Below are 12016 nucleotides of genomic sequence, written 5' to 3'. Positions count from 1 at the left end.
GTTTTTCCTGCCAGGTAGAAGCGTTTGTCAAGCGTTTTTGCATGCATTTCTGCATGCGGGTTATCAAGCGCTTTTCCAAGCGATTTTAGCATCACTTGGAAAAGTGCTTGACAACTTGTTCACGCTATATAAATCCATGCAACCGGTATGGATTTATATAGGGTGACCAAGTTAATAGTTAAAAAAAAGAATAAAAATGGTTAAAAAAACAAACAAAAAAACATTATACTCACCTTCTGATGGCCCGCGGTCTTCTCTCCGGTGCATCCGGTCTCTTGTACGGCTCGCGGTGGAGTAAAAGAACCTTCCATGACATCATTTAGTCATGTGGCAGGTCACGCGACCGCCGACGTCAGCGGTCCCGTGAGCTGTCACATGGCTAAAAGACGTCATAGAAGATCCTTTAACACCATCGCGAGCCACCGGGGAGCAAGGAACAACGTACAGGAAACCACGGGCCATCAGAAGGTGAGTATAATGTTTATTTTTTATTTTAAATTCTTTTTTTTACAGGTACTATGGTACCCGGGTCTTGATGAGAGTCTACTCTTCTCCAGACTCGGGTACCATCCGCATATTGAATCCCTTAATATCCGCATGTGCACATGTAGTATATTGCGGATATTAAGCAATTCAATGCAAGTCAATAGAGGCAATTACGCCGCGTGTCCGCAAAAATAATGGACATGCTGCTTTACGCAATGATAATCTGCAGCGGAAATTTCCGCAGCATGTGCACAGCCCATGTGGTTATCATTGGGGACCATGGGGCACATACTACCAAGCGTTTTCGCTGTGGTAATTTCGCGGCAAAAACACTTAAAAAATGCATCGGGACCCCATACTGGCAAAATTTTTGGGCCCCCTTGAGACTCTGTCCAGTCACACCCCAGCTCTGCCTCCACCACTTGAACCTTCCAAAGTCCCACCGCCCACTCTTGGAAAAACTCCACTTCTGCACCACGTCCTCACCAATCACACATTAACAGTTCCCATCAAACACCATATCACATACATAGTCATCAGCTTTTGTTTTGTCCAATAAAGTTTTTAAGCCATCACCACGACAAGGTAGACACTTTTGGCCGGTCTCAACTCTAAACTATTAAAAATTTCTTAAGAAATCCAATACTCTTTTTATGTATATATATATACTGTATATATATTTTTTTAAGGGAATGAGTCACATACATTTTTTAAACTAATTGTGATAATTATTTTATAATCTGTATTTCTGATGGCAGATTATTGTATTCTGTTTTCTGTACCTTTATGGAAGCTGCTCTCTTGCCTGTTTGGAGATATGGACATTGGACATGTGCATGTCTTATCAGCCGCTCAGTTAATTTCAGAGGGTGGTTAGCCTTACGGGGCACCTGTTATAGCGATCAGTGGGAGTTCTACTTCTAGGACCCCCCACTGATCACAAGAACAGGGCCCCTGTAAGTCTCATCGCCCCTGAAATGAGCAGCTGATTGAGCATGCATGCAGCCGCTCAATTGTAAGGGCCAGCTCATACTGCAGATTTTCAAGCAGAATTTTTTTGTGGACAGGTCCTTTCTTGGCACGGCTGCGGCTAAAACCCGCCATTCCCCAATCCTCATTGCTGTCCCCCATAGAGATGAATGGGAGGCATGAAGGAAGTGGATATGCGGCAGAATGTCAGTGTAACTGTTTGCGTCAAACTTCTGCTTGAAGATCTGCCATGTGAACTGGCCCTAATAATTATCCCATATGTTGTGTATAGGGGATAAGAATTAGGTTACTAGAATATTCCCTTTAAGACAGGCAACTGTACCTTTTTGCAGGCAGACAGTCAGCAGTCAGTAAGGTTGAACTTAGTAGTACTTAATAGTTTGCAGGCAGCAGGCAAAAACGGCCTTCAGCTTCACACTGCAAGACCAGGGAGGTAGGCACAAGAAGAGTAGTGGGTGAGTGGGCGAATATACGGTCGGATGGGGGAACGGGAAGTTGGACAGGCGAGGGGCGGGAGTACGTTCCTCATCACTTTCAGGCTCTCAACTCCTACATATAATGTGCTGCAAAGCCCCGGGGCACGCCAGAAGCTTAGGAACAGAGGGAGGGCTGGCAGAAACTGACCCCACTGATGTTAGACGTGGCCAGCCCCCTCTGCTGCGGCCACACAATGTAAGTAACTGCAACTGTGAGTGATTGGGGCCCCGGGTCTTAATAAAGCAAAGTAGAGTAATTAGCCCGGGCCCCAGCGTGCCACGCAGTCTGTCAGGCCGCTTATACAGTGGCTCAGCCATGCTGTGCAAGCTGTGTCAGCGTGTCTCACCCAGTCCGGGCACCCCCTCTTTGCTTCTGCTCATCGGGCCCCATACACCAGTAATGGCAGTAATGCCCTGATGGCGGCCCTGGCTGTACCACTCCTGTTGAAGAATATAGTTTGTCTGTTGAACCGCAAGAGTTCAGCTTAATTCTATAAGGGGAGCCCACTTAGAAGTGAAAGGGTTGAAAGGGTTTGTTGTCGAGATAGAATCCCCTTAGAAAGTAAGTAAATGTCTGAAGAGAACATAATATAAGCTAACATTAATAAAATGACGTGAGTCTTTAAAGCAATGCATTCGTGTGACAGAATCCAGCCTTGACTAGAACTATAGCAGTACAAAGATGGAGCACATACATTTATGGCAGATGGTGTGACAAGGCTTTACATTGTGATGCTTGCATTTAAGCCAAGGTCACTGTACAAGTGTATTGTGCCTTTCTAATGCTAGAACTACCAGAGGGATATTGAAAAGGTCTTTTAGTGAATATTTACCAGAAGACGTAGTTTTTCTGCTGTTACAATTATTAGGCTTTTCTGCCTATTAATGCTTCAATTTGAATATAATTGCCATAGAGCACATACACATTATAGATATTATTATTTATTAGTATTATTTATTATTATAGCGCCATTTATTCCATGGCACTTTACATGTGAAAAAAGGGATAGACATACAAGAACAATTACAATAATCTTGAACACAATGTGACGGCGACTGGTACAGGAGGAGTGAGGACCCTGCCCGCGAGGGCTCACAGTCTACAAGGGATGGGTGAGGATACAGTAGGTGAGGGTAGAGCTGGTCGTGCAGCGGTATTGGTTGAGTGGTGGTTACTGCAGGTTGTAGGCTTGTCGGAAGAGGTGGGTCTTCAGGCTCTTTATGAAGGTTTCCACGGTCGACGAGAGTCTGATGTGTTGGGGTAGAGAGTTCCAGAGTAGGGGGGAAGCACGGGAGAAATCTTGTATGCGATTGTGGGAGGAGGAGATTAGAGGGGAGTAGAGAAGGAGATCTCGTGAGGATCGGAGGTTGCGTGCGGGTATGTAGCGGGAGACTAGGTTAGAGATATATGGAAGAGACAGGTTGTGAATGGCTTTGTATGTCATGGTTAGGGTTTTGAACTGGAGTCTCTGGGCAATGGGGAGCCAGTGAAGAAATTGACAGAGAGGAGAGGCCGGGGAATAGCGGTGGGACAGGTGGATTAGTCGGGCAGCAGAGTTTAGGATGGATTGGAGGGGTGCGAGAGTGTTTGAAGGGAGGCCACAGAGCAGGAGGTTGCAGTAGTCAAGGCAGGAGATGATGAGGGCGTGCACAAGTGTTTTTGCAGATTCATGGTTGAGGAATGTGCGGATATGGGAGATATTTTTGAGTTGGAGTCGGCAGGAAGTGGAAAGGGCTTGGATATGTGGTTTGAAGGAGAGGTCAGAGTCCAGGGTTACACCAAGGCAGCGAGCCTGAGGGACTGGGGAGAGTGGGCAGCCATTGACGTTGATAGATAGGTCAGTTGGGGGGATTGAATGAGATGGCGGAAAGATGATGAATTCTGTTTTGTCCATGTTAAGTTTTAGAAATCTAGCAGAGAAGAAGGATGAAATAGCAGACAGACATTGTGGGATTTTGGTTAGTAAGGAGGTGATATCAGGTCCAGAGAGGTAGATCTGTGTGTCATCAGCATAGAGGTGATAATGAAAGCCATGAGACTCTATGAGCTGTCCCAGGCCTAAGGTGTAGATGGAGAAGAGCAGGGGTCCTAGAACTGAACCTTGGGGGACACCGACAGATAGGGGGCGAGATGAGGAGGTGGTCTGTGAGTGGGAGACACTGAATGTCCTGTCTGTTAGGTATGAGGAGATCCAGGATAGGGCCAAGTCTGTGATGCCGAGAGATGAGAGAGTTTGTAGTAAGAGGGAATGGTCCACTGTGTCGAAGGCAGATGACAGGTCTAGGAGGAGGAGGACAGAGTAGTGTCGCTTAGATTTGGCGGTTAGTAGGTCATTGGTGACTTTAGTCAGTGCAGTTTCAGTTGAATGGTGCGGTCAGAAACCAGATTGTAGGCGGTCGAAGAGGGAGCAGGAGGAGAGGTGGGAGGACAGCTCAGAATTCACGTGTTGTTCCAGTAGTTTTGCGGCATATTGGAGAAGTGATATGGGGTGATAGCTAGACAGAGAGGATGGGTCAAGGGAGGGCTTTTTGAGGATTGGTGTGATTGAGGCATATTTGAAGGATGAGGGGAAGACACCAGTTGTTAGTGACAGGTTGAAGAGGTGGGCTAAGGGTGGGATGAAGATAGTGGTGAGGTTTGGGATGAGGTGGGACGGGATTGGGTCAAGTTTACAGGTGGTGAGGTGTGATTTGGAGAGTAAAGTTGATCTTCCGTAATGGTGGAGAATGTGGTTTTGGAGGAGGAGGGTTGAGTAGGTGTGGGGAGGGGGTGTGGGGGCTTTAGGCAAAAGCTTTGTCTGATGGTGTCAATCTTCTGCTTGAAGAATGAGGCAAAGTCTTCGGCTGAAATAAGAGGAGAGGGAGGAGGCACTGGGAGAGAACTTAAGGTGTTGAATAGTGTTTTGGGGTTGTGAGACAGGGAGGATATGAGAGATGAGAAGTATGTTTGTTTTGCTGCAGTGAGTGTGGACTTGAAGGTAGTGAGGGACTGTTTGAATGTGATGAAGTGCTCATTGGAGTGGGACCTTTTCCATATACGCTCAGCAACCCTGGAGGCCTGTCGCAGTTCTTTAGTTAGGCTGGTGTGCCAGGGTTGTCTGTTGATTGTGCGAGCTTTGGTATGTGTGAGGGGGGCGACTGAATCGAGAGCTGCAGCGGTTATGGTGTTGTATAAAGTGGCAGCAACATCTGCATCATGTAAAGAACTAATGTCTGTAAGTGGGAGAAGGGATTCAGAGAGTGATTGTAGGTCAAGGTGTTTGAGATTTCTGCGAGGGTATGCAAGTTTGTGGAGTGGGGATTGTTGCCCTGGAGAGGAGAGGGTAGAGAATGTAAGTAGGTTGTGGTCAGAGAGAGGGAGAGGTGAGTTAGAGAGGTTAGATAGGGAACAGAGGCGGGTGAAAGTGAGGTCCAGCGTGTGGCCGTCTTTGTGGGTGGGTGTGGAAGACCACTGGGTAAGAGCGAAGGAGGAAGTGAGGGATAGAAGCTTAGAGGCAGCTGAGAGGGAAGTGTCAATGAGGATGTTGAAGTCGCCCTTGAGGATAGTAGGGATGTCAACGGAGAGGAAATGAAGTAGCCAAGTGGTGAAGTGGTCAAAGAAAGTGGTGGCTGATCCTGGGGGCCGGTAGATGACAGCTAGTTGGAGGTTGAAGGGGGAGTAGATGTGCACGCAGTGCACTTCAAAAGAGGGGAGAGGAATTGAGGGTGGCAGTGGGATATGGGTGAAGGAGCAGTTATCTGAGAGGAGGAAACCTATTCCTCCACCGTGCTTGCTGGTGGGGCGGGGGGGTATGGGAGAGGTGGAATCCGCCGTACGAAAGTGCAGCAGGAGAGGCCGTGTCAGAGGGGGTGAGCCAGGTTTCAGTGCTGCCGAGGAACGAAAGCTTGTTAGTAATGAAGAGATCGTGAATATAGGAAAGTTTGTTGCAGACACAGCGAGCATTCCATAGAGCTCCTGTTAGGGGGACTGGGGAAGCGGGGGCTGGGCGGATGGGTATAAGGTTAGAAGTGTTACAAGAGTTTGGGATAGATCGTGGGTAGGAGGTGGAAGTGACTGTGGGGATGTGGTGAGGAGGGCCGGGATGTGGAGAGATGTCACCGGCAGTGAGGAGGAGCAGAGAAAGTGTTAGTAGGTGGGAGCAGGAGAGGGCATGAGGTGGCTGTCAGTGTTTGGAGGCAAAGGATTGTATGTTGAGGAATAGCTCTGAGGAGGAGGTGAGATGGGTGGGGAGAATGGAGGGAGAGATGAAGAGTTCATTACTAGGTGTAGTGATTAGGGGTGGTTGGAAAAGGTGAAGGATTAAGAGGGTGAGAGTGAAAACTAACACATTGTTTACTGTGATTTAGTATCCAGTTCCCTTCAGGTTCAATTCAGGATTAATTCATGTTTCTCACACTTCAGCTAATGGCCACACTTAAGGTAATGGACACAGACTAAATTCTGACACAGACTCCTGGCCCACAATATATTTGTAAGATATGGTTTAATCCAAAAATATTTAGACAGTCATAGAATTTTTATAATTTAGCTTCTGTTCATAGGTGCAATGGACTTAAAGGAAAGCCATCAATATATGAATGAAGTGTAGATTCTCACTTTTAATACAAGGGATTTTCCAAAAATATTCCACTGGCCATTTGGAAAATACAGACATTGTGTATTGCTCAACAGGCAATACTTCCCTGTCCCCACCAGGAGGATGACTATCCATCTCCTCCTCTTCCTCCTCCCTCTCCTCCTCTTCAGCCCATGCATGCTGAAAATACAGGATGAAGCTGGTGTGGGTAGTACCCTCTGTAGCGCAGGCAATCATCTCATGTTTCTCCTCCTTCTCAGCCTCCTCTTTCTCACTATCACCCAATCTGCACAGTAAAGATGAGATAAGGCTGGGCTGGGTAGTATCACCCTCTCTACTTTCTTCCTCCATCTCTACCTTGTCCACATACAAAGCTTCCTCTTTAATTGTGAGCAACGAGCGTTTGAGTAGACACAGAAGCAGGATGGTTACGTTGATTAATGCGTCATCACCGCACACCATCTTTGTTGATTCGTCAAAGTTTTGTAGCACCTCACAGATGTCAGACATCCATGCCCACTCGTTGTTTCTTATGTGCGGAGGCTTACCGAAATAACGACGGGCATTTTATAGCTGGTATTCAACTACTGCCCTCTGCTAATCACAAAGTCTTGCCAACATATGTAATGTGGAGTTCCAGCACATGGTCATGTCGCAAACCAGTCGGTGAGGTGGCACTTGCAAGCGTTGCTACAGCACTGCCAGACCTACGGCAACTGTAGGTAACGTGTGAAAATGGGCGCACACGCGGCGTACCTTCACAAATAGCTCAGGAAAATCTGGATAGGTTTTCAGAAAGTGCTGGGCTAGGCATGGTAGTGTGCAAGCTTGCCAAGCTTCAGAGCCGCCAACAGGTTACGGCCATTATCACACACGACCAAGCTTGGTTGTAGGTTCAGCAGCGAGAGCCACAGATCTGTCTGATCTGTTAGACCTTTAAACAACTATGTAGCAGTGTGTGGTTTGTCACCTAAAGAAATTATTTTCAGCAGAGCCTGTTGCTGCTTCACTGAGGCAGTGCTGCAGTGATTCCAGCTTGTGACTGATATGGACGATAATTCGGAGATGGAGGATGAGCAGGAGGAGGGGGTGCTGGTGACTGGTTTTAAGAGGGGCGGAACCCTGATGGAACTTGATCCTGCAATTCTAGGCATCGGTAGCATGTGTGCCTTCTCACACATGGACTCGGTCCCGGCCTACACACGGTTCACCCAGTTAAGCCATCATCATCAATATTAACAGAAATAAACACTTGAAATACAGGTGCTTCTCACATAATTAGAATATCATCAAAAAGTTAATTTATTTCAGTTCTTTAATACATATTATATAGAGTCATTACAAACAGAGTGATCAATTTCAAGTGTTTATTTCTTTGTGTTGTTTTGGGACTTGTGGGGGAATGGCGGAGACCTCGATTGATCGTGTAAGAAACGGGTTGGTCCTAAAGAAGTCTCACCAACCTCGGAGCCTGACGGCTTTCCCTTCTGTGTAATGGGGGAAGATGAGAAGGTAGTATCCCCTGAGGCAGACATTCCTGAAATAGGGGTGACCAGAAGAAATTTGGGTCCACCCAACATAGGGACCAAAGACTAAAAGAAGCGTTCAATTAGGTAACCGTTATAAACGGTATAGCACAGGAGACGGGGGCTGACACTAGGTTTTCCTATTTCATGTCGAGTGGGGTCTTATTGTACTGGGTTCCTAAGGTGAGGGAGGAGATAGTGGAACAATTGTTGGAACCAGGACCCCATAGACGGAGGGTGTAGCACATGACCCATTCACATGTCTTAGGTGGCCATCAGCGGGTGAACAAAACTCCAGAATGGGTCATGTGAAGGTTCTATTGGCCCAGATGTCACAGGGAGATCCTAAGGTATTGCAAGTCCTGTCCCACCTGCCAGTTAACCGCTCTCACGTCTCACTGCTGAAATCCCCTCGTACAGCTACCTATCAAGGCAGGGCAAGAGAGGTATCCCGTTGAAACTCCATGCTTGCTGGTTAAGCCAGAAGGGGACATTGAAGATGTCACAGTAGCCAAAACACTGTCGAAGTCCCCAAAACAGCAATGTCAGGAATTGTTGCCGCAGAACAGGGACATATTCTCAGATTTGCTGGGGTGTACAGATGTCATAGAACATAAGGTTCTGACGGAACTCCATGTGCGGGTTAATTCAAAGCCTTACTGAATTCCAGAGGCCCGCTGAGAGCTCATCTCCAAGGAAGTGAAGCGTATGCTGAATCTAGTGGTTACTGAAGAATCTAAAAATGGGTGGTCTAACCCGATTGTCCTTGTTCCAAAACCCAATGGCGAATCGACATTTGGTATTGATTATTGGAAGTTGAACGAAGTGTCCAAGTTTGGCGTATATCCGATGCTGCGTGTCGATGAGCTGATTGAAAGACTTGGGCCATCAAGGTACATAACCACCTTGGATCTAACAAAGGGATATTGCAAAATCCACATGTCACAAGAAGCCAAGGAGAAGACTGCTTTCTCTACGCCCGACAGTTGCTTCCAATATGTCCAGATGCCATTTGGACAGCTGTGAGCTCCGGCCACCTTTCAGAGAGCCAAGTACCAGATCCTAAAACCCCATAAGAATTACGCTGCGGCATACCTGGACGATATCGTAATCTGCAGCCAGGATAGGGGAAGTCATTTGGGAAAGGTACAGGCAGTGTTTGATGCACTTAGGAAGGCTGTGTTCTCTTTGAATCCAAAAAAAAGTACCATGGGGAAAGAGGAGGCCAAATATCTTGGATATATAGTAGGTAGAGGCGAAATCAAACCGCAGATCAATAAAGTGGGCATAATGCAGAACTTGCCAAAACCATTCTCAAAGAAGCAAGTTTTGTGCCTTTCTGGGAATCCTGGGGTACTACAGGATGTTCATTCCAAACTTTGCCATTGTGGCCGCACCCCTGACTGACCTCCTTAAGGGGACAAAATCAGTCATGGCCAAATGGATGTCTGGGGTGGAAATGGCCTTTCAAGAACTGAAAGTAGCTCTGTCCTGATTGGTTGGGAGTTAAACTTGGAGTAATGCTTTTAATAAATATAGGACTAAAAGGGGTTAATCGGCTATGACACATTGATTATCAGCAGCTGAAGAATTGGGAGAGATGGCTGTTCACTATATCTTCACCCCTGGGTATGGTTCACTTTATAAATTGAGAGCTGTTTGTCTCACACATGGCTGAGTGTATTGAGGTGTGTAGATCTCATTGATTGAGTGCCTTTGCTAAAGTACTAAGAAGCTGGACTCTAAGCCAGGCAGGCTAACCAGCACTATTGTATGGATTTGTTACTTTTTGTTTTACTTTGTACTGGACAAAGGCTGTATTTAAGTTTTCCTGTGATGTGGTTTATGAGGACTGAAATAAACCAGCTGGACTTTAAATAGAAATGGTTCCTGTTATATCTCAGATCTCTCCCAAATGAGTAGCATTGTTACAACCCTATGACATGATGTGGCCTGCCAATCACAGTAATGCCAGTAGCCAACATGGCTACGGCATTACTGTGATTGCCAGGCAATTTCCATATGTTTAGTGGCTGAAAAACAGCCATGAAACATGCAGGATGGGGACTCGAACATGTGCACAAGCATCAGGTATACTCGCTGGAGTACGTACCTAGCATGGCCGAACACCCCGATGCTCAGTCGAGTACCAAGCAGTGCCAAGCAGATTTACTCGTCACTAATCTGAAATCTACATAAGCCTGCTCAACTTTAAGTAGTTGAAGTTGTATGAAGGTAGATGGAGAAGTAAGTGATGGCAAAAATCCGTCTTCTTCTACTTTAAAGTACATGGAAACTGAAGTCTTCTAGTCTCCTCTTCCACTTCTTCTTTGCCTTCCATTTTCTCCTTATCTCTTCATATTTTCTTAGTTTTATTTGGTCTGCTATGTACTTTTTGACACACATTCATCTTTTGCTTCTTTCTTTTGTTAATAAAGATGTACTGTATATAACCCCTTTTCTACTAGAGAGTTGCCTGGAGAAAATGTGGTGACTTTCCCAAAATCCCTGTAAAATTCTTCAACAAACCCAATGTGATGCTAGTCACTAGTCACAGACTAGCCATGAGGTGTGGAATTCGAGGAGTCCAAGGTCAAAAGCCAGGTGGGCAATGTCACAAATAGAGTGGTGAGGCAAAGGTGTAGTCAGGTCACAGTTAGGGGTCAGAATTCCAAGAAGGTACTGTAGCAGATAAGACAAAGGAATTAGGCAAACAGATGGTCAAAGGCAAATCCAACGTCAGACAACAAATATCAGAATACTAGAACTCAAAGCACAGAGTAACACACATCACATGAGCAGAGCTCCAACTAGCAGAGATTAGAGGCAGGCAGCCAGCTAACAAGCCTGGCAATCATTCTGAACAAAACCCAGCACGCCCCGGCCCTGATTGGGTGACTGGACCACACTGACAGTTCAGCACGCCCAAGTCTCTGATTGGATGGCCATTCTCTCTATCACGATACTGACAGCTCAGCCTGCCCCTGCCCCAGATTGGACAGCTGAGCGGCCACTCACCACACTGAGTAGAGAAATCGTGACACCCATAACATTTAATCTCACCCTAAAATAGTATTGCATATGATGCAATCTAAATTAACTGTTACCTTTAAATGGGTTTTCTCTTTTCAGAATATCAGGCTCCCAGGCCCAGTTTGTTATAAAAAGACTAACCATGCTTTGCTCATTGCCACCAGATCCAATGATGAATCTCAGCCTCAGCTCCCAGTCTCTCCGCTGATGTCATGTTGACAGTGCAGCAGCCAATCAGTGAGATCAACGTCTCTTCCCGTGTAGGTGGAATTTACTGCTCAGAGCTGCTGAGGTGACTGATTGGCTGCTGTGCTGTTGATGTGCTCTCAGTACCGCAGCAAATACAGTGCCCTGGGAGGAGCAGCAGAGACTCAGCGTTGGACCTGGGGATGGGAAATAAAGAGTGTCTGTGTGTATGTATATATATGTATATGTATATATATAAATAAATATATTTTTAGATATCAATCTGTACCTGTGGACACAGATTTTGTGAAAGGGGGAACCCCCTTTAGTGACCACTGTACTGTACAATAATAACATGGAGGGACTAGAATACCCAGAGAGGTTGTCAAAATTAGGCCTATTTACGTTGGAAAAGAGAAGGCTTAGGGGAGACCTCATAAACATGTATAAATACATCAGGGGGCAGTAAAGAGATCTCTCCCATGACCTGTTTATACCAAGGATGGTGACAAAGACGAGGGGGCACACTATGCGTCTGGAGGAAAGGAGGTTCCTGCACCAGCATAGAAGGGGATTCTATACGGTCAGAGCCGTGAGACTCTGGAACTCTCTGGGAGAGGAAGTGGTGATGTCCAACTCACTTAAAGAGTTCAAGAGAGGCCTGGACGCCTTTCTTGAGAACAATAAAATTACATCTTATGCTTAGTTAATTAATCCAGGGATTTAATCTGACTGCCAGATT

General features: G+C 46.2%; 1 protein-coding gene across 1 annotated transcript in view; it reads left to right on the top strand.

Moving 5' to 3' along the window:
* GSG1 (germ cell associated 1) overlaps positions 1–12016 on the top strand; it is a 70040-nt gene that overhangs the window by 45044 nt on the left and 12980 nt on the right. The window lies entirely within an intron of this gene.

This window comes from Phyllobates terribilis, unplaced genomic scaffold, assembly GCF_046119375.1.
Source record: "Phyllobates terribilis strain yellow unplaced genomic scaffold, ASM4611937v1 Scaffold_8__6_contigs__length_399053987, whole genome shotgun sequence".
NCBI lineage: Eukaryota > Metazoa > Chordata > Amphibia > Anura > Dendrobatidae > Phyllobates > Phyllobates terribilis.
This window is presented reverse-complemented; position numbering and strand designations above follow the sequence as displayed.